Source organism: Salvelinus fontinalis, chromosome 1, assembly GCF_029448725.1.
Source record: "Salvelinus fontinalis isolate EN_2023a chromosome 1, ASM2944872v1, whole genome shotgun sequence".
NCBI lineage: Eukaryota > Metazoa > Chordata > Actinopteri > Salmoniformes > Salmonidae > Salvelinus > Salvelinus fontinalis.
In genome coordinates, this window is record NC_074665.1 from 45,029,765 (window position 1) to 45,053,719 (window position 23,955).

General features: G+C 42.6%; 1 protein-coding gene across 1 annotated transcript in view; it reads left to right on the top strand.

Moving 5' to 3' along the window:
• Positions 1-214: 214 nt before the first annotated feature.
• Positions 215-23,955, top strand: part of LOC129855372 (gap junction gamma-1 protein-like) — a 50,898-nt gene continuing 27,157 nt past the window's right edge. The window contains exons 1-2 of the mRNA XM_055922954.1: positions 215-723; positions 1,749-1,803. The gene's annotated coding sequence lies outside the window, so the exon portion shown is untranslated. The remainder of the gene's footprint in view (positions 724-1,748; positions 1,804-23,955) is intronic.

A 23,955-nucleotide genomic window follows, 5' to 3' on the forward strand; every position in this document is an offset into this window, starting at 1 on the left:
CTCAACTCAAATCTTTCACAAGACTATGAACTCTGACTACTGTAGCCTACATTAAGTGAGATTTTAGGCTAGTACTGTTAGCTGCTCGGATAGAGTAATCGTAGACTGGGCCAGTGAGTGCAGTACAATGTGAATATGTGAAGTTGCTGAATGGTTTCTGCAACTGAAGAGTCTGTCTGCACTGCTCCGCTTTTCAGTGCATCCGTCTCGCGTGCTCTCGGAGGCATTGGTCACGATTGCTCCTTTTGAAAACGTCGACAATTTGTAATTGAAATATAAACTTTGTGAAATATAAATTGTGTGACTATATGTCACTTGCTTGTTATACGTTGACGGGACAAATCTAATTTGTTTGAAGAGAAACACTTTTTTTAAGCCGTTCGAAGGCGCACGGACCGTCGTGGGGAATCAGAATTTAGCCAGCTGTGTAGCCAGTAGCATGCTTTCCCAACGTGAGCCAGATGTGGAGCAAGGCTTTGAAGCTGGAAAAGAAAAATAACCAACGTGCGAGTATTTTGGGACACAGTTTCTATCCACCCAGCTGGCAATCCCGCGTTTTTTAACACTTAAATAGCTAGTTGTTCGAATATAGAAATTGATTTAATCAACTTTATGGTAAGAAGACATTTGGTTGTAAATGGGACTTTGTTGAAAACCAAAATATGACAGTAAATCGGAGTTCCTCAATCATATTTGTTAAAGCCAAGTTGACGTTTGGACAAGGTAAGATTGTTTAAGACAGCTTTCAAGCCAGCTAGCTAACTAACGTTACTTTGACAACATTTTAAATGTCGTTTGCTTGCTAGCTAGCTAGCTTTCTGATATTGTTTGTTGGCATTTTGTGCAGCTCGGAAATTAATTATGGCTAATGTTAGCTTGCACTAGATCTGTCACCGTCTCGCCCTGCCCCGGGTCTGATTCCCGCATTATTTTTGATTTATAACTTTTTTGCTTAACATCAAGCTACAGTAGCTAGCTAGTTGGCTTGTTGTAGCTCTCTGACTTCTTTCGCATATATTTCATCCTATCGAGACTGACTTGTATCTGTTTAGCTAGCCTATACATACCTAACATTACCAGTGATATGACTAACTCATAGCTAGCTAAAACACAATGGCAAAGCATTTCAGACCTTACTAGGTCTTGGAACAAAACTTTAAAATGGATTAGACAATAAGTCACTTTCCCAAAGGAAATGTCATTGTTGAAAGCAGTTTGTAACACACACACACACACACACACACACACACACACACACACACACACACACACACACACAGCAGATATTTATTCATTCACAACACCTCCAGTGAAATTGACTTGTGTGGATATGCTGTTATTGAGAGATGATAGTGAGAAACAGTAGAATGGCAGCAATAGACTCTCAACAGGAAAAGTTCCCAAATGTGGCTGTCGCAAGACTGTCCTCTCTTCTTTCTTTTTCTATTCTTTCTCCTCCTCACTTTATTTCCACTTTCCAAAACTGTAGGCCTGTGCATTTAAACAAGAGAGTGGGAACGGGAGAGAGTATCTGCAAGAAAGTGATATATTTGGGAGAATGGGAGAGAATTGGATTCTCGAGCATTCTACTAATGAAGCTTTACATGCAACCAAAAATATCACTATGGCTTACAAAATCCACGTTGTATCATCTAGGGCAAAATTTGCAGTGCAGTAACTCACCTGTTCAGTTATTAGCCTACCTTCGATCAGGACTATCATGATTCCTGTTTGTTCTCTGTTTCCAGGTCTCTGGGCTTTGAAGTCCCCCAACTGACCGAAATCCAGAACTGAAATAGACAGGTAATAATGCCCTCACAATGTTGATCTTTTTCTCCACTTTTTGTTTTAGAATTATTTTAGACCAATATTCAATCGATTGCAGTAAGTACCTTTCCAAATAGTGCTTCCAGAAGTGCGTTTGTTTTGCACTGCAGTGGGATTCAGGATGAAGGGACTTGACACTTGAATAGAATTAGTCAATCTGGTTGCAGTGAATGCATGTCTTCTCAGTCAGGTGTGCTTTCAGAACTAAACAGAGTAATGCCATGGGACACTTCTAAAGGCACTATCCTGATCTCCAATTGATTTAAATACCGGCCGTATTTTATTCTATCTATACTCAGGGGGCCCTTAAAAAGTCTTGAAATGTCTTAAAGGGATGATTAAGGACACCAGAGTCAGGTGAACTAGTGGGTACCATTTTTATGTCTCTGTGTCCGGTATGAAGGAAGTTAGAGGTGGTCTTGCGAGCCAATGCTAACTAGCATTAGCACAATGACTGGACGTCTATAGGTATCTACTAGCTAACACTAGTTATCATTGGCTGGAGAAACTACCTCTAACTTCCTTACTCTAGGGAAATGATAAACGGCATCATTAGCAAAATCCCGAAGTATCCCTTTAAATTCAGTTTTTTGAAGGTCTTAAAAAATGTGACGGAGATGACTACAGTGTTTCCGTTATATTGTGCTGTTACTTAATTGTTGCCACCACGGCAAATAAATATAAACAATTTAACATCAAATAATACTCGAGGCACACTCAAAATGTAAGAGAGCTATCCACATGTGTGCGCACATCGTGTGCCAGTGCGAGTCGGGCCGTTGCCAACTGGGTCCTGGACTTTCTGACGGGCTGACCCCAGGTGATGAAGGTAGGCAACAACACCTACCTCACAAGGGTGGGTGCTCCCCCTCCTGTACTCCCTGTTCACCCATGACTGTGTAGCCACGCACGTCTCCAACTCAAACATCAAGTTGGCTGATGAACAGTGGTAGACATGATTACCAACTACGATGAGAAAGCCTACAGGGAGGAGGTGAGGACCCTGGCGGAGTGGTGCCAGGAAAATAACCTCTCCCTCAACGTGAACAAAGCAAAGGAGCTGATCGTGGACTTCAGGAGACAGCAGAGAGCGCACCACCCATCCACATCGACGTGGTGAGGGTGAAAAGCTTTAAGTTCCTCGGCGTGCACATCAAATGAAATGGTCCCTTCACACAGATAGTATGGTGAAGAAGGTGCAACAGTGCCTCCTCAACCTCTGGAGGCTGAAGAAATTTGGCTTGGCCCCTAAGACCCTTACAAACTTCTACAGATACACCATTGAGAGCTGTATCACCGCCTGGCACGGCAATTGCACTGTCCGCAACCGCAGGGCTCTACAGAGGGTGGGGCTGTCAGCCCAACACATCACCGGGGTCACACTGCTTGCCCTTTGGGCCATCTACAGCACCCGGTGTCACAGGAAGGCCAAGAAGATCATCAAGGACCTCAGCCACCTGAGCTATGGCCTGTTCTCCCCACTACCATCTAGAAGGCGGAGACAGTACAGGTGCATCAAAGCTGGGATGAGAGACTGAAAAACAGATTCCATCTCCAGGCCATCCGGCTGTTAAATAGTCACCAGTAGCCTGCCTCCGCCCAGTCCCTTGCCCTGAACCTTAGTCACTGTAACTAGCCGGCTACCACCCGGTTCTCTACCCTGCACCTTAGAGACTGCTACCCTATGTACATAGTCATTGAACACTGGTCACTTTAATAATGTTTATATACTGTTTTACCCACTTCACATGTACAGTTGAAGTCGGAAGTTTACATACACCTTAGCCATTTGCATTTAAACTCAGTTTTTCCACAATTCCTAACATTTAGTACTAGTAAAAATTCCCTGTCTTAGGTCAATTAGGATCACCACTTTATTTTAAGAGTGTGAAATGTCAGAATAATAGTTGAGAGAATGATTTATTTCAGCTTTTATTTCTTTCATCATATTCCCAGTGGGTCAGAAGTTTACATACACTCAATTAGTATTTGGTAGCATTGCCTTTAAATTGTTTAACTTTGGTCAAATGTTTCGGGTAACCTTCCAAAAGCTTCCCACAGTAAGTTGGGTGTATTTTGGCCCATTCCTCTGACAGAGCTGGTGTAACTGAGTCAGGCTTGTAGTCCTCCTTGCTCGCACACGCTTTTTCAGTTCTGCCCACAAATTTTCTATAGGATTGAGGTCAGGGCTTTGTGATGGCCACTCCAATATTGCCACAACTTTGGAAGTATGCTTGGGGTCATTGTCCATTTGGAAGAACCATTTGCGACCAAGCTTTAACTTCCTGACTGATGTCTTGAGATGTTCCTTCAATATATCCACATAATTTTGCTACCTCATGATGCTATCTATTTTGTGAAGTGCACCAGTCCATCCTGCAGCAAAGCACCCCCACAACATGATGCTGCCACCCCTGTGCTTCATGGTTGGGATGGTGTTCTTCGGCTTGGAAGCATCCCCCTTTTTCCTCCAAAAATAACGATGGTCATTATGGCCAAACAATTCTATTTTTGTTACATCAGACCAGAGGACAGTAGTACGATCTTTATCCCCATGTGCAGTAGCAATCCGTAGTCGCTTTTTTATGGCGATTTTGGAGGAGAGGCTTCTTCCTTGCTGAGCAGCCTTTCAGGTTATGTCAATATAGGACTCGTTTTACTGTGGATATAGATACTTTTGTACCTGTTTCCTCCAGCATCTTCACAGGGTCTTTTGCTGTTGTTCTGGGATTGATATTCACTTTTCACACCAAAGTACGTTAATCTCTAGGAGACAGAACGGGTCTCCTTCCTGAGCGGTATGACGGATGCGTGGTCCCATGGTGTTTATACTTGTGTACTATTGTCTGTACAGATGAACGTGGTACCTTCAGGCATTTGGAAATTGCTCCCAAGAATGAACCAGACTTGTGGAGGTCAAACAATTTTTTTCTGAGGTCTTGGCTGATTTCTTTTGATTTTCCCATGATGTCAAGCAAAGAGGTCCTGAGTTTGAAGGTAAGCCTTGAAATACATCCACAGGTACACCTCCAATTGACTCAAATGATGTCAATTAGCCTATCAGAAGCTTCTAAAGCCATGACATAATTTCCTGGAATTTTCCAAGCTGTTTAAAGGCACAGTCAACTTAGTGTATGTAAACTTCTGACCCACTGTAATTGTGATACAGTGAATTATAAGTGAAATAATCTGTCTGTTAACAATTGTTGGAAAATGACTTGTGTCATGCACAAAGTAGATGTCCTAACTGACTTGCCAAAACTATAGTTTGTTAACAAGAAATTTGTGGAGTGGTTGAAAAACTAGTTTTAATGACTCCAACCTAAGTGGATGTAAACTTCCGACTTCAACTGTATATACTGTAATCTAATCAAGGCTCATCCTATATACTGTTGTACACACCTTTCCTTTGCTGTACACAGCTTTTCTCTTCATATACTGTCCATTTCACACCATTATATACATTCAATGCATTCGGAAAGTATTCAGATCCCTTGACTTTTTCCACATTTGGTGACGTTACAGGCCTTATTCTAAATTTGATTCAAATAGTTTCCCCTCCCCCAATCAATCTGTTCACAATACCCCATAATGACAAAGCAATACGTTTTTCGAAATTTTTGCTAATTTGTAATAATAATAAAAAACTGAAATATTACATTTACATACAGTACTAGTCCTAAGTTTGGACGCACCTACTCATTCCAGGGTTTTTCTTTATTTTTTACTATTTTCTGCATTGTAGAATAATAGTGAAGACATCAAAACTATGAAATAACACATATGGAATCATTTAGTAACCGAAAAAGTGTTAAACAAATCAAAATCTATTTTATATTTGAGATTCTTCAAAGTAGCCACCCTTTGCCTTGATGACAGCTTTGCACACTCTTGACATTCTCTCAACCAGCTTCACCTGGAAGGGTTTTCCAACAGTCTTGAAGGAGGTCCCACATATATTGAGCACTTGTTGGCTGCTTTTCCTTCACTCTGCGGTCCAACTCATCCCAAACCATCTCAATTGGGTTTAGGTCGGGTGATTCTGGAGGCCAGGTCATCTGATGCAGCACTCCGTCACTCTCCTTCTTGGTCAAATAGCCGTTACACAGCCTGGAAGTGTGTTTTGGGTCATTGTCCTGTTGAAAAAATAATGATTGTCCCACTAACCAGATGGGATGGCGTATCGCTGCAGAATGCTGTGGTAGCCATGCTGGTTACGTGTGCTTTGAATTCTAAATAAATCACTGACAGTGTCACCAGCAAAGCACCATCACACCTCCTCCTCCATGCTTCATGGTGGGAACCACATATGTGGAGATCATCCGTTCACCTACTCTGCGTCTCACAAAGATACGGCGGTTGGAACTAAAAAGGGGTAAATGTACCAAAAAAAGAAACAATATATAGAAACAAACACAAGTATACGTTGTGCTGGGGACATTAAAATGCCACTCTAAAATGTGCAGTTTTGTCAAACAACGCAATGCCACAGATTCCTCAAGTTTTGAGGGAGTGTGCAATTGGCATGCTGACTGCAGGAATGTCCACTGAGAATTTAATGTACATTTTTCTACCATAAGCCTCCTCCAATGTCATTTTAGAGAATTTGGCAGTAAGTCCAACCAACCTCACAACCGCAGACCACGTGGAACCACACCAGCCCAGGACCTCCACATCCGGTTTCTTCACCTGCGGGATAATCTGATCTTAGCCACCCGGACAGCTAATGAAACTGAGGAGTATTTCTGTAAAGTCCTTTTGTGGGGAAAAACTCATTCTGATTGGCTAAACCTGGCTCCCCAGTGGGTGGGTCTATGCCCTCCCAGGCCAACCCTTGGCTGCGCCCCTGCCCATCATGTGACGTCCATAGATTAGGGCCTAATTAATTAATTTCAATTGACTGATTTCCTTATATGAACGGTGAAATTGTTGCATTTTGCGTTTTATATTTTTGTTCAGTATAGTATTGGTATTGAAGCCAAAATTTGGAACACTTAGCGTTTGTGATCTAGCTAATGATCAGCCTAAACAAATGCAGTTGGGCAACCCCATGCTTCAGCCATCTTTAGCCTAGCCACTATGCTACTACATCCGTTAGGCTACAGGAGAATGCTCATTGCTAAAATAGCACACCTGCCTGACAATATGAACCATGTAGGCTATAGCTCTTGGTGAAAGAGCCAGCCCTAAAAATACGACTTTTTGCCAACATGGGCTCATTTCTGGAGGGGAAAATTAACAGTTGTGTGGCACGCTGTTGTGGAAATTCTGCCACCACAACATGCAACCCTCAAAATTAGTATTAAATCACATTTCAAGTGGCATAAAAATGTCTTAAATTCAACTTCATGGAACCTGCACATACCCTGATACTGTATTATTATCTAGATAGCATCTCCTCTTGATTATGTTATGCGGTATACAAAGACAAAACAATAACCAGGGCTGGAAACACTTTACAATAAAAATACTTCAGTTAAGCGGGTCACTGGCCACAGTTAGTAACTCATTTTGACATGGGGGAATCTGTCCTGCTTGAATATTGGCAAACGGACATCGCTTCAATTCATGCTCTCTTATTGGGTCTCTAGACAAAGAAAAGCCTTACGTTTAAATGTGCCTCTGTTTTGTTCCCGTATTGTCTCCCGGGCCTTAGTGAATCCCAATGACATGTAAGATTAAAAATCCTGTCGTTCGCTATGTAAACAGTGGCGGCTCGCCACAGCCATTCGAGCTCATCAGAACGGCCCACCGCATCATCTAGCTCCAACGGCCCTCTCGAAATAGAATGACTGACTCCTTTTTCTTCAGAGACATATTTAGATTAAGTCACATTTATGGTCTGCACCATAATACATGGTTAGGCTGTTTTGGTCACAAGACAACAACAAAACATCTCCATATGTACTGTGACCTCCATGACATGGTGAAAGGGAAATACTTACCCTAAACTTTCGGCCCTAGTTTATATTTCCTTTCTTTTTTAGCTACTGTTTTAGACCATTTATTTTGGGTGGATGGTTTAAATCGGGTGGGAAAGCTTAACCTCGTAACCTGTGTGGTGGATGCAGGCTTTTGTTCCAGCCAAGCAGTGATTCTGCTTGTCAACTTAACACTGTCTTCCATCTTGGTAAGATTGCCCCAAATCTTGTTTAAATGAAGCAAGCCCAATCTTTAATTGAGAGAAAATGTAATGTATGAAACTTAGTGTCTGTGTCTGACCATATGTGTGCGACTCCGTCAATGATGTTTCTGAGAACATGAGAAATCCTCTATCCCTCTTTCGTCATCCCTCTGTCGTTATGCTTTCTTTATCCTCCATCAGCGGGGACTTAGCCCCCAGACAACAGCTCCTTTCATCCCTCTCTCACTCCCCACAGCCTGCCCTCCAGTTGGGCACCAGCCCGTCAGTCCTGCCCTTGTTCCATAGGGGAATGCTGTAGCCCAGCTGGGCCACACCCGCTTAACTATGGTGAGTTGTACAATATGTCCCAGAGAGAAATATCTCTAGAGAAACGGCACAGAAAATTGCCAACAAGGGTTTTGCCACCAAGTACTAAGTCATGTTTTGCAGAGTGGTCAAATACTTATTTCCCTCATTAAAATGCAAATCAATTTATAACATTTTTGTCATGTGTTTATCTGGATTCTTTTGTTGTAATTCTGTCTCTCACTGTTCAAATAAAACTACCATTAAAATTATAGACTGATCATTTATTTGTCAGTGGGCAAACGTACAAAATCAGCAGGGGATCAAATACTTTTTTCCCTCACTGTAGTATTTGAAGGACCTTTGGCAGCGATTACAGCTTCGAGTCTTCTTGGGTATGACACTACAAGCTTGGCACACCTGTATTTGGGGAGTTTCTGAGGTCCTGAGCACTCTGGAGCAGGTTTTCATCAAGGATCTCTCTGTACTTTGCTCCGTTCATCTTTCCCTCGATCCTGACTAGACTCCCAGTCCCTGCCACTGAAAAACATCCCCATAGTATGATGCCATCCCATGCTTCACCATAGGGATGGTGCCAGGTTTCCTCCAGACATGACGCTTGGCATTCAGGCCAAAGAGTTCAATCTTGGTTTCATCAGACCAGAGAATCTTGTTTCTCATAGTCTGAGAGTCCTTTAGGTGCCTTTTGGCAAACTCCAAGTGGGCTGTCATGCGCCTTTTACTGAGGAGTGGCTTCTGTCTGCCACTCTACAATAAAGGTCTGATTGGTGGAGTGCTGCAGAGATGGTTGTCCTTCTGGAAGGTTCTCACATCTCCACAGAGGAACTATGAAGCTCTGCCAGAGTGACCATTGGGTTCTTGGTCACCTATTTGAAGGTGCTTGGTAAGTTTCAAACTTCTTCCATTTAGGCCACTGGCTTGGGTTTTGCCCTGACATGCACTGTCAACTGTGGGACCTTATATAGACAGGTGTGTTCCTTTTCAAATCACGTCCAATCAATTGAATTTACCACAGGTGGACTCCAATCAAGTTGTAGAAACATCTCAAAGATGATCAATGGAAACAGGATGCACCTGAGCTCAATTTCGAGTCTTATAACAAAGGGTCTGAATACTTATGTAAATAAGGTATTTATGTTTTTTATTTTTCATAAATGAGCAACAATTATTTAAAAAACTGTTTTCTCTTTGTCATAATGGGGTATTGTGTGTAGATTGATGAGGAAAACATTTAATTTAATACATTTTAGAATAAGGCTGTAACGCAACAAAATGTGGAAAAAGTCAAGGGGTCTGAATACCTTCGAACCTTGTTCTGAACATCTCTAAAACAAAGGTCATGTGGTTTGGTAAGAAGAATGCCCCTCTCCCCACAGGTGTGATTACTACCTCTGAGGGTTTAGAGCTTGAGGTAGTCACCTCATACAAGTACTTGGGAGTATGGCTAGACGGTACACTGTCCTTCTCTCAGCACATATCAAAGCTGCAGGCTAAAGTTAAATCTAGACATGGTTTCCTCTATCGTAATCGCTCCTTTTTCACCACAGCTGCCAAACTAACCCTGATTCAGATGACCATCCTACCCATGCTAGATTACGGAGACGTAATTTATAGATCGGCAGGTAAGGGTGCTCTCAAGCGGCTAGATGTTCTTTACCGTTCGGCCATCAGATTTGCCACCAATGCTCCTTATAGGACACATCACTGCACTCTATACTCTTCTGTTAAACTGGTTATCTCTGTATACCTGTCCGAAGACCCACTGGTTGATGCATATTTATAAAACCCTCTTTGGCCTCACTCCCCCCTATCTGAGATATCTACTGCAGCCCTCATCCTCCACATACAACACCCGTTCTGCCAGTCACATTCTCTTAAAGGTCCCCAAAGCACACACATCCCTGGGTCGCTCGTCTTTTCAGTTTGCTGCAGCTAGCGACTGGAACGAGCTGCAACAAACACTCAAACTGGACAGTTTTATCTCAATCTCTTCATTCAAAGACTCAATCATGCACACTCTTACTGACAGTTGTGGCTGCTTTGCGTGATGTATTGTTGTCTCTACCTTCTTGCTCTTTGTGCTGTTGTCTGTGCCCAATCATGTTGTACCCTGTTTTGTGCTGCTACCATGTTGTGCTGCTGCCATGTTGTGCTGCTGCCATGTTGTGTTTCGAACATGTTGTTGTCATGTTGTGTTGCTGCCATGCTGTGTTGTTGTCTTAGGTCTCTCTTTATGTAGTGTTGTGTTGTCTCGTGTCTTGTCCTATATTTTTATATAATTTATTTACATTTTTAATCCCATCCCCCGTACCAACAGGAGGCCTTTTGCCTTTTGGTAGGCCGTCATTGCAATTAAGAATTTGTTCTTAACTGTCTTGCCTATTTAAGTAAATGTTAAAAAACACAAATAAATATAAGAAAGGCAGCTTTTTATACAAGAGCACTGGCTGCCAGACCCCCCCCCCCCCCCCAAATGTGTTTGTTGAAGTCTTACACAAGTTGAAATGATGGTCTTACAAAATTCATAGCCGTCAGCGAAAGGCTATCTCTCTCCCTTTTTCCTCTCTCTTGCCATACTCCGAAGCTGTATTACATTATATAGACCTTTCCTATCACTTCTCTTGATTTTGCTGGTGCATGCAAGTATCCCATAAATGCGCAATGGCTTTTGGCCGGTCAAAATCACGGTGTCTGGGATAAATAAAAAAAACACAGTCTTCTTGCTTTCCAAGAATGTAAAGCTGATTTTGTGCGTTCAATAAAATGTTTATAGCGAGAGGGAAAAAAACCTTAGGCTAGCTGCGAGAGGAATGTTGTTGACTTACCCTGGAAATCCCACTACAGGTTTTAATTCCTTACTGTACCTATTTGAAGTACAGTACAATTTAACCAGCACCATCATGAAGTAATACTGAATCAACATTTCACTGTGAAGTCCAGATTTTCTCTGCCACTCACAAATCATTGCCCTCCTTTGGCTTATGCACTCTGCTTGATCTCCGTGGCTTCAAAATGAGTCAGCTGAAGCCCTGCTGTGTTGCACTGTCATGAAAGTAGACAAAAGAGACCAAAAAGAGGAGTAGTCGACAGATCTGGAGTAGTACCCACTCCATCCAGGGGTCTTGTCCTATCGCCCCAAACCACTTCTTTAGGAGCAAACGGCTAAAATGCCTCACTCTGCAAACCATAAGAAACCGTTAGCCTTTCCTCTCAAAGTTTGTGGTCGTCTTAGAGAGGCACACACCGCACTGGGTTTCTTTTTCAAGTACCGAACCACAAATAGCTCTTTTACTAGAGCTGCAGGAAGCTGGAGGCTGCTGTTGTGGGGCTTTGAGACATCCTGTGGCACCGGGATGGGAAGGTGCGCTGCACTCTCCCGGTAACAATTTTAGTATATACGGCATCCACCAGTGCTCCTACCTCGCAACCAAGCCACAAAGACTTTTACTGGCAGATTAGGATCAGACAGAATGTCGTGGAAGAATTTCTTCGAGACCCCAGAAATGATTTGAAATAGAGAATACCTGTAAAAATTCATTACTGCCACAAACAGATAATAATACATAAATATATACCATCTGTCCCTACAGCACACTCCTTGAGGACAGCAGAGTCTCCAGTGTTCAGTTCGTGGATGTTTTACCATTTAAAAACCTGGAAAGGAATCCATGTCAAACATTCAATCAAGTCTCAAGGCACAGTATAAACACTGTAGCCCTTGAACACTGTACTCTATCTTTTGATTGAACACTCAAATGATGCTGTTATTTAACTTGAGCATGGTGGCTGATTTAGGAACAGTGTTAAATCTCCACACAGAGCCACCTCGTCTCTATTTTTCTGACTTTAAAATGTAGTACCATTGATTGTATCGCCCTCTCTGAATTCTCTTACAAAGTTTGTTTGTTGAGTACACTAAGTACAAGGTGAGAGAGGAGTAAGAGGTTTCAGTGAGAACGTGCTTAGCGAGTGGACTGGGGAGATTAAAAGGGAATAACTTTCCGTAGATCTGTCCGCTGGAATGTAGTTCTGTTCAAAGTGCTCAATGGTGACCCTGTTTCAGACCATGGATAGAATGCGATGACTATTGTTTCTGCTCATGTCACCCATGCTGTTTGTGTGTGTGTGCGTGTGTGCGTGTGTGCGTGTGTGCGTGTGTGTGTGTGTGTGTGTGTGTGTGTGTGTGTGTGTGTGTGTGTGTGTGTGTGTGTGTGTGTGTGTGTGTGTGTGTGTGTGTGTGTGTGTTAGTGTCATGAAATCCACATGGTCCCAGTTTTGCCAGATCTTCATTTCCGCCCCCTTTGACGATATACAGTAGAGCTGTATTTGGTTGCCAGATTTTGGCCTGTACGGCATTGGTTTGGTTCAACCTGAAGTATCTGGGTGAGAGACTTAATCTATAATATACATGACTTACTGCGAACCATTCAATTAAGCCTATTTAACCTCTGTTCATGACATTTACTGTAAATGTACATCTGTTCAACACTGATACTACGATACTACATAGTCATGTATCAACCTAACCACATCATTAGAACCTACCAAGTAGGTTCAGAACGAGAAAATAACCTTCAGACGGGCTAAAAAGGAAGTACATTTAGCCTTTAGTACCCTACAAAATGGGGCATGTTCAGTGAAGGCTTTGCTTGGATTTCCCCCACAAACGCTCCAGTTCTGTTGCACCTCTACCAGATGTTCTCCTGACATTCGATGTCAAAGAGAAAGCAGAGGGAAAAAATGGGAGATTGGAGGCATGGCGAAATACCAGAGCACCTTACTATCACAGACATCTGTGTTTTAAGATTCTTTGGTTATTATTATTGTGCAGCAGCCTAAATGATGGTGACCAAAACCAGATGTGAAGGGTTGCACTGGACAATATCTCTTTCCTGACGTTGTAGAAAAGGTGTGTGTGGCCTAGACTGTCCACACTCATTCAGATAAAGTCACACACATACACACACTCCTTGTGGGAACCCGAATGCACCCAGTCTGTGCCCCGAACACATGGGACGTTACACAATCCAGGCAGATGGTGTGTTTTTGGCAGGCGGTGTGACTGTTAATGAGACAGGTCATTATAGCGTCCAGGCCCCCATTCATTTCTTTCAGGGTTAGGTACCATAGACCGCATGAAATAGCAGCTAGCCAAGTGTGGTCAGACGAGATCACGGAGAGTAAAAAAAAGTGAATCAAAAGCCAATGTTTGTTTGTTTATGTAATAATTCCAGATTATTGTTTGTGCCGTGCCACACATAGCAGTTGTTCAAGGGACGGGTCAAGTGTATCCTCAAGCGTGGCCCTCTTCCCCTTTTCCTCTTTGTCTGTCTCTCTATTTCTATCCATCTCACTCATTCTCTTTCTCCCCCAGCACAGGCAAGTCAAGGGTATTCACATGTGACACCGTATGAGACTAGATTCTGGAAGGGGGGACACATGAAAAAACACACACACAATCTCCTCATAAATCAGGACCCTCTCAGTATTTCCGCCTTGCATCAATGACTCAGGGAGACTTCGTTGGCACGTAAGCAGCCGGCCAGGGAGAGATGGATGGAGACAGTGAAGTTGGAGGTCGCTCAGGGTTAGCCCAGTAGGTCCATGGAGCAGGACACGAAAACCTGTGTAAGCCATTAGTGAGCTAGCATAAGGCTAACCGTAACCCACTTCTCCCTCTTGCAGCTGAGTGTGCTAGCTAACTACTCAAGCCTCCATCGTGTGGACTGTTGTTGTGTCTGCTCCTGCTGCTACTCCACACAGCTAGTGTGTTTTTGCCTCTAGCAACACTTCACCTCAGCCTACACTAACTCGAGTCGCTAATTGCAGCACACAGAGGTGTGTTAGGATGCGGCCAAGCTATATTTAAAAGCTAAAACGATGCGCACTCGCATTTTAATTCAATTATCACGAAAGGGGAAGAAATGCTCATTCTGACGGGTTTTTCTTCTCTCGTATTTGCTCGTGGGCACGACTAACTGTTCCCTTGATGAGGCTTTCTGGGTTTCGTGGATGTTGTTTGGACAAAGCGAGTGATGTAATTTTAGCACTAACGACGAGATGAATTAGGGACTTCACAATGAAAAGATGAACCTTTCAAGATATCATTTTACAAAACACGAAATAGAAAGCCTATCATTTTCCAAATTATCCATGAAAGATAAACAAAAACAGTGCGGATAGATATAGTTTCGTTGTGAGGTGAGAGAAGATAATAATATCAAGCCAAACAAAAAAAGACTAAGTTAGCCCTTTGGTGATTGTTAACGTGTTTGTGGACAGTTTCTTCAAGCCCCAAAGTACTCCCAGGTTGCTTATTTGTGTCGTGTTAAATCGGCACTCAAATGAAAAATGTACAGCGTAAACAGTATCAAGATAGAAACCCATTCAGTATGTCAAAGTGTGTTACTGTACCCAGTACATTCCTCAATTGAAAAGCACTCCATGAGATGTCTGAAAGTAAATCATTAAAGTACTGTAATCTATGTGCTAATGCGCTTAGCATTATGAATAAGTACATGTAGGTAATGGGGTTACCACAGTCAATCATAGTTTCCATTAAATGCATGACTCGGGTGTAAATAGGGGTTTGGGTTTGAAGGCAGATTCCATATGCCACGATGCTTATGGGCTTAAAAAAGGTCTCGCCGTTTCCAATTTAGTTTCGAAATAATTGAATAGCCAAGCCTTTCGGGTTTTGAGAATGGAAGGATTTCAGATAATGATCCATATTCATCCATCTGTAAATTGCCCACCCAATCTACCTACCTCATCCCCATACTGTTTTTTATTTTATTTACTTTTCTGCTCTTTTGCACACCAGTATCTCTACTTGCACATCATGTGCTCATTTATCACTCCAGTGTTAATCTGCTAAATTGTAATTATTCGCTCCTATGGCCTATTTATTGCCTACCTCCTCATGCCTTTTGCACACACTGTATATAGACTTTCTTTTTTTCTACTGTGTTATTGGCTTGTTTATTGTTTACTCCATGTGTAACTCTGTGTTGTTGTCTGTGTCACACTGCTTTGCTTTATCTTGGCCAGGTTGCAGTTGTAAATGAGAACTTGTTCTCAACTAGCCTACATGGTTAAATAAAGGTGAAATAAAAAATAAATTCTACCTAACCACCACCACTGCTCCCCTTGCTTGGCCAGTTAGCTTTACCTCCCTTCTACCCCTACCTAACCTAGCTAACCACAACCACAAACGAACAGTATTTCTTAAGATTGACAATGAAAAGCTAGCTTAAATTTGTCCAACATTACATTAGCTTGCTGGCTGAGCTAGTCACGCTTCATATAAAACGAATGGAATGCTGCTAACCAACCAACCAGCTAGCTTGTGCTGCACACACAATGCTGAATACATCCACAAAAAGCAAGCTAGCTACTATTGTAGCTAACATTTTTTTGAGTTTTCATCTGTTTTGATGAAGCAGAAGCGCTGCCTGTTCTGCTGTGAGTCTGTGTAGTAGCCTCACGAATCCGCTGCTGCTGCTGCGCTCAGCTGACCCAACGTTACAAAATCTATGAACTGATTCCCTCTTACTTTTTGTGGCAGCATGTTTACAACTTGAGACTAATTAAACCATTTTTTAAATTTTATTTATTTATTTCACCTTTATTTAACCAGGTAGGCTAGTTGAGAACAAGTTCTCATTTACAACTGCGACCTGGCCAAGATAAAGCAAAGCAGTGCGACACAAACAACAACACAGAGGTACACATGGAATAAACAAGCGTACAGTCAATAACAAAATAGAAAAAAAGAAAGTCTATATACAGTGTGTGCAAATGGCGTGAGGAGGTAAGGCAATAAATAAGCCATAGTAGCAAGTAATTACAATTTAGCAAAATTAACACTAGAGTGATAGATGTGCAGATGATGATGTGCAAGTAGAAATACTGGTGTGCAAAAGAGCAGAAAAGTAAATAAAAACAATATGGGAATGGGGTAGGTAGATTGGATGGGCTATGTACAGCTGCAGCGATCGGTTAGCTGCTCGGATAGCTGATGTTTAAAGTTAGTGAGGGAAATATCAGTCTCTAGCTTCAGCGACTTTTGCTATTCGTTCCAGTCATTGGCAGCAGAGAACTGGAAGGAAAGCTGGCCAAAGTAGGTGTTGGCTTTGGGGATGACCAGTGAGATATACCTGCTGGAGCGCGTGCTACAGGTGGGTGTTGTTATCGTGACCAGTGAGCTGAGATAAGGCGGAGCTTTACCTAGCAAAGACTTATAGATGACCTGGAGCCAGTTGGTCTGGCAACGACTATGTAGCGAGGGCCAGCCGATTAGAGCATACAGGTCACAGTGGTGGGTGGTATATGGGGCTTTGGTGACAAAACGGATGCCACTGTGATAGACTGCATCCAGTTTGCTGAGTAGAGTGTTGGAGGCTATTTTGTAAATTACATCCGCCGAAGTCGAGGATCGGTAGGACAGTCAGTTTTACTAGGGTATGTTTGGCGGCGTGAGTGAAGGAGGCTTTGTTGCGGAATAGAAAGCTGATTCTAGATTTAATTTTGGATTGGAGATGTTTAATATGAGTCTGGAATGAGATTTTACAGTATAGCCAGACACCTAGGTATTTGTAGTTGTCCACATATTCTAAGTCAGAACAGTCCAGAGTAGTGATGCTAGTCGGGCGGGAGGGTGCAGGCAGCGAACGGTTGAAAAGCATGCATTTAGTTTTACAATACAAGCAAGCTGTTTACAGTAAGGTAGAGCTACCTAGCTAGGTATATCAGTAAGCTAGCTACAACAAGTTAGCTTAGCAGCTAATCAAATCAAATTTTATTAGTCACATGCGCCAAATACAACAGCTGTAGACCTTACAGTGAAATGCTTACTTCCGAGCCCCTAACCAACAATGCAGTTTGAAAAAAATACAGATAAGAATAAGAGATAAGAGTAACAAGTAATTAAAGAGCAGCAGTAAAATAACTATAGCGAGACTATATACAAGGGGGTACCGATACAGAGTCATATGTGCGGGTGCACCGGTTAGTTGAGGTAGTATGCACATGTAGGTAGAGTTATTAAAGTGACTATGCATAGATAACAACAGAGAGTAGCAGTGGTGTAAAGAGGGGGGGGGGGGGGGTACTGCAAATAGTCTGGGTATCCAATTGACTAGATGTTCAGGAGTCTTATGGCTTGTGGGTAGAAGCTGTTTAGAAGCCTCTTGGACCTAGTCTTGGTGCTCCGGTACCGCTTGCCGTGCGGTAGCAGAGAGAACAGTCTATGACTAGGGTGGCTGGAGTCTTTGAATGTTTTTAGGGCCCTCCTCTGACACCGCCTGGTATAGAGGTCCTGGATGGCAGGACGCTTGGCCCCAGTGATGTACTGGGCCGTTCGCACTACCCTCTGTAATGCCTTGCGGTTGGAGGCCGAGCAGTTGCCATACCAGGCAGTGATGCAACCAGTCAGGATGCTCTCGATGGTGCAGCTGTAGAACCTTTTGAGGATCTGAGGACCCATGCCAAATCTTTTCAGTCTCCTAATGGGGGAATAGGTTTTGTCGTGCCCTCTTCACGACTGTCTTGGTGTGCATGGACCATGTTAGTTTGTTGGTGATGTGGACACCAAGGAACTTGAAGCTCAACCTAATCCACTGCAGCCCCGTCGATGAGAATGGGGGCTTGCTCGGTCCTCTGGGGCTTGCTCGGTCCTCTTTGTCCTGTAGTCCACAATCATCTCATCTGTCTTGATCACGTTGAGAGAGAGGTTTTTGTCCTGGCACCACACTGCCAGATCTCTGACGTCCTCCCTATAGGCTGTCTCATTGTTGTCAGTGATCAGGCCTACCACTGTTGTGTCATCTGCAAATTTAATCATGGTGTCGGAGTCGTACCTGGCCGTGCAGTCATGAGTGAACAGGGAGTACAGGAGGGGACTGAGCATGCACCCCTGAGGGGCCCCTGTGTTGAGGATCAGGGGGGCGGGGGCGGCCCGTCAGGAAGTCCAGGATTCAGTTGCAGAGGGAGGTGTTTAGTCCCAGGGTCTTTAGCTTATTGATGAACTTTGTGGGCAACATGGTGTTGAACGCTGAGCTGTAGTCGATGAATAGCATTCTCACATAGGTGTTCCTTTTGTCCAGGTGGGAAAGGGCAGTGTGGATTGTAATAGAGATTGCATCATCTGTGGATCTGTTGGGGGCGATATGCAAATTGGAGTGGGTCTAGGGTTTCTGGGATGATGGTGTTGATGTGAGCCATGACCAGTGCTACGGGTCGGTCGTCATTTAGGCAGGTTACCTTAGTGTTCTTGGGCACAGGGACTATGGTGGTCTGCTTGAAACATGCTGGTAGTACAGACTCGGACAGGGAGAGGTTGGAAATGTCAGTGAAGACACTTGCCAGTTGGTCAGCGCATGCTCGCAGTACACGTCATGGTAATCCGTCTGGCCCTGCGACCTTGTGAATGTTGACCTGTTTAAAGGTCTTACTCACGTCGGCTGCGGAGAGCGTGATTGCACAGTCTTCCAGAACAGCTGGTGCTCTCATACCTGTTTCAGTGTTATTTGCCTCGAAGCGAGCACAGAAGTTGTTTTGCTCGTCTGGTAGGCTCGTGTCACTGGGCAGCTCTCGGCTGTGCTTCCCTTTGTAGTCTGTAATAGTTTGCAAGCCCTGCCACATCCGATGAGCGTCTGAGCCAGTGTAGTATGACTCGATCTTAGTCCTGTAATGATGCTTTGCCTGTTTGATGGTTCGTCGAAGGGCATAGCGGGATTTCTTTAAGCTTCCGGATTAGAGTCCCGCTCCTTGAAAGCGCCAGCTCTCGCCTTTAGCTCAGTGCGGATGCTGCTTGTAGTCCATGGCTTCTGGTTGGGGTATGTACTTACGGTCACTGTGCGGACGACGTCATCGATGCACTTATTGATGAAGCCAATGACTGATGTGGTGTCCTCCTCAATGCCATCGGAGGAATCTCGGAACATATTCCAGTCTGTGCTAGCAAAACAGTCCTGTAGCTTAGCATCTGCTTCCTCTGACAACTTTTTTATTGCTCTAGTCACTGTTGCTTCCTGCTTTAATTTTTTCTTGTAAGCAGGAATCAGGAGGATAGAATTATGGTCAGATTTGCCAAATGGAGGTCGAGGGAGAGCTTTGTATGCGTCTCTGTGTGTGGAGTAAAGGTTGTCCAGAGTTTTTTTTCACCTCTGGTTGCACATTTAACATGCTGATAGAAATTTGGTAGCAAGGATTTTAGTTTATCTAACATTTTTGTTTTAATTTTAATTTTAGGATTTTAGTTTCTCTGCATTAAAGTCCCTGGCTACTAGGAGCGCCGCCTCTGGGTGAGCGTTTTCTTGTTTGCTTATGGCGGAATACAGCTCATTCAATGCTGTCTTAGTGCCAGGCTCTAACTGTGCTGGTGTGTAAACAGCTACAAAGAATAAAGATGAAAACTCTCTCGGTAGGTATTGTGGTCTACAGCTTATCATGAGATACTCTACCTCAGGCGAGCAATAGCTTGAGACTTCTGACAGCCGATGTACTTGCACATAATTTGTTATTTTTTCTGATAATCGCATATGATTAAATCACTGTCACAACGTGTAATAATTTAGCTCGCTAAATTTCTATTTCAGAGAGAATCAATGGGATAGTAGTGATATCATAAATTAGGGAACTATGTTTTCATTTTTGAATGGCAGATGCTCGGGAATCCTACAGGACAGATGAGGGATGAGCATTTCGTAGGAGTGACGTGATCTCACTTAAGACAATGGGGTTACCCTCTATATTACCCTAGTATTTCCCATCAGGCATCAGTCAGTCACCCTCAGTTAGCTGCTGATGTCCTTGGATGTGGGAGGGCGTTATGAAGATCCAACACATGACCCAGTTGTGAACAGCTAAAGTGACTGTGCGTGAGTCAAAGTAAGGCAAAACATACTAGTAGTACAAAATATCGGCAGGATAATTCATTTATATTTGTTGATTGATAATTGTTTTACGGTTTTTATTCTCTCTTTGTAACATAAGTCTATTTCCTGGCTATGGTTCCGCTCTGTTTGTTTGGGCATGTTTGCACTCCTAGTATGTTTTCCTACTTTGTATCACCCATTATGTGGGCTTTTGTATTTATTTTTGGCTGCTCACCTCTATTGTGTTCCATAACTTTGCTATGGTGTTGCGATTTTTAAACATATCTGACCATTTCCATTGCTGTGGATAGCCAACCAAGACAATTGGATTACTTTGAACATCATGTTGTTATAGTAGGCAATTTATTCTGGCCACCTAAAAATGGAAGGGGAAAACCCACTGGTTTCCTGTGAACATTGAGGGAGCGTCATCACACACACAAGTTTTGTTCTTCTCTCCTCATGGGGACCTAACATTTATTTCCATTCAAAATCTAAATTTCCCTAATCCCTTAACCTAACCCTAACCTTAACCCGTAAACCAGACTATAAACAAAACTCCTAACCCGAAACCTAACCATTAACTCCTTACCCCAACCATAATTGTAACCCTAACCCCTAAACTTAAAATAATCCCTTGTCCTTTTGGGGATTTTAGGTCCCCACAAAGACAGAGGAAGCAACCCCCCCCCCCCCCCCCCCCCCCCCACACACACATACACTCTTCACTTTGACTGTTGTTTTATGTGGGCAGGGTAAGGTCATTTAGGCCATCCAGCCACGCCTGAAGACTTCCCTTCACTAGCATTCACGTCACCACTCCCCAGTTTAGCCTCGTCAAATACTGTACATTAAAATATAAAGAATCAAGAAAATGGAAACCCCAAAACACACTTATCTGAAACCAAATTGGTACATAAATTGTGTAAAAGTAGAATAAGGGAATATATAGAAACAAATTAAATGCCTACACACTACACTGTATGTAGTCTTTACAGAAGTGTAAAAAGCCACTCCTGTAAACCAACACAGTAACTTCTCTTTCTTCCTCACTTATCTTGCTCCTGACTATGTATACAATAGCACTGGTGAGGTCCTTTTCAATACATGCCTCCACTGTATATACGGGGGGAGGGGTGACACTGAAAAATGTACTGTGGCTTGAGGAAGAATCATGTGTGTGTGATTCTGATTCCTTTATACTACTCTACCCTGTGGACATGTAATAATAGCAATTATGGTTAAGCATTCCTTTGTTATCATTACTCTTCCGTTTGTTTACTGTAGTGTGTGTTTAGACTTTAGCAGGAAGGTCATACTATTAAAAGGCAACAAGGATAAACTTGTGTTGTTATTGGTCTGAACACACTGTGTAAGACAATGACAGGGCATATGTATGCCTGTGTTGTGTTATTGAAGTGTGTGTACATGAAGTGAGTTTGTGTCTGACTGTGTGTCTGAGTGTGTGCTGTGTGTCCCAGATACATTCCTCAGTAAAGTACATTTGAAGATCAATCCAAGCCGTGTGTTTTCACTTAGGTCTGGCTAAAGAAGTATGTACAGGTTCCTTTCCCTTAGCTGCCAGAGAGGAGAGAAAAGCACTGTCAGAACATACCAGAGAAGAAGGATGTCTTGATCTTTAGTTATAGGTGTGTGTTTTGTGTGTGTGTTATTCTGATTCCTTATACTGCGCTCCCCTGTGGACATTTTGTAACAATAGCAATTACGGTTAAGCATTCCTTGGTTATCATTGCTTTTCCGTTTGATTACTTGTAGTGTGTGTTTAAACATTAGCAGGAGGGTCATACTATTAAAGACCTGCTGTTTTCAACTCTCTAGAGACAGCAGGAGCGGTAGAGATACTCTGAATGATCGGCTATGAAAAGCCAACTGACATTTACTCCTGAGGTGCTGACCTCTTGCACCCTCGACAACTACTGTGATTGTTAATATTTGACCCTGCTGGTCATCTATGAACATTTTAACATCTTGGCCATGTTCTGTTATAATCTCCACCTGGCACAGCCAGAAGAGGACTGGCCACCCCTCATAGCCTGGTTCCTCTCTAGGTTTCTTCCTATAGGTTCCTGCCTTTCTAGGGAGTTTTTCCTAGCCACCGTGCTTCTACACATGCATTGCTTGCTGTTTGGGGTTTTAGGCTGGGTTTCTGTACAGCACTTTGTGACATCAGCTGATGTAAGAAGGGCTTTATAAATACATTTGATTGAAAGGCAACAAGGATAAACTTATTGGGAGGAGCACATTGTGTGAGACAATGACAGAGCATATGTATGACTGTGTTGTGTTATTGAAGTGTGTGTGTCTGACTGTCAAATCAAATGTTATTTGTTACATGCTTCGTAAATAGGAGGTGTAGACTAACAGTGAAATGCTTACTTATGGGCCCTTCCCAAACAATGTAGAGAGGAAGAACACTTTACAATAAGGTTCCATTTGTAATTATGTTATTAACGGTTATTTAATAATTTGGAAATGCATTAAAAAACATTAATAAATGGGTTATAACAAATTGGCCAAAATAATGTGATAGCCAGTCAGTGTTTGCCAAATAGTGAGCCACTATTTACCTCCAGCTATTAACCATTTATAAATGCACCTACAAATGCTTATAATATTGAACCCTTATGTATCATCATGCAACCTTATTTTCAATGGTCGCACAGTTAAACAATACTTATTTTCTCACTTTTAGGTGTGGTGCATTGTTGCTCTGTCCCAGGAACCGGAATTGTTGGTTTTCAGACCAATGGTCAACACCCATGATGTGTCTTGCCCTACATTTGAAACACTGATGATGCATTGGTACACTTACCTATTTATTCCAGGAATGAAGGCCTCACCTGACGATCTCAAGCCATATTTCTGGTGTGGTTCGCTGGTTTCTGAGAAATCGCCAGACCTTTGATGTTCACAAGATAAAAATGTTTACAGAGGAGAGAGGGTAAATTCTCTTTGCAAATTGTTTCACTTTTAGATACAGAAGTTCTGCTGGATGATTTAGCACGCTGCTCAGCTAGCTAATGTTTTCTAGCACCTTTGTCCTAGCTAGCTAGGAAATGTTAGCTAGCTAGCATTAGGTAAAACCTGAAATGTAATTTTGAATATAGGAATTCTGCTAGATGATTTAGCATGAGATAATCTTTGGCATGATATAGTTAGCTAGCTAAGTAGATCACGTTTGCTAGCTAGTTAGCTTAGCTAGCTAGCAAACGTTAGCTGCCAGCTAGCTAACATTGACATTACAGCATTTCCATGCAGTTTGTTTAGCTAGCTAGTTATCTAACCTTTGAACATATACTGTCTCTAGCTAGGTAGCTGGTACATTAGCTAGCTAGCATCCTTTGTCAGCACGCTAGGGGTTCCAATTTTAAGACTAACTTACTATCTATCTAGCTAGCTAAATAGCTAGTGTATTAGCAAAACATGTGATAACTAGCTAACCCCTTTAATCTGTGGTCTCTAGCATGCTAAACACTAGCTATTATTATTATTATTAGCTAGCAGTGGATAACATAACTAGCTAAGCCTAAATAGTATAAATCATGATAATGATGATAGTGGAGTTATGTGTAGCTAGTGCCTATGCTAAATTGTCATAAAATCCTCTTCTCTACCACAGAATCCCATAAGGTCTCAGACTCTAGTATGGGAAAATGCTTAACAAGAAAGAAACTGATGAAGACACAGAAGGGAACCATGAGACCCTATGTTGTATGTTAAATAGTTAATCTGTTATCAATTTCTATTCTGACTTGTAATGTTAAAAAGGGGAGAAAA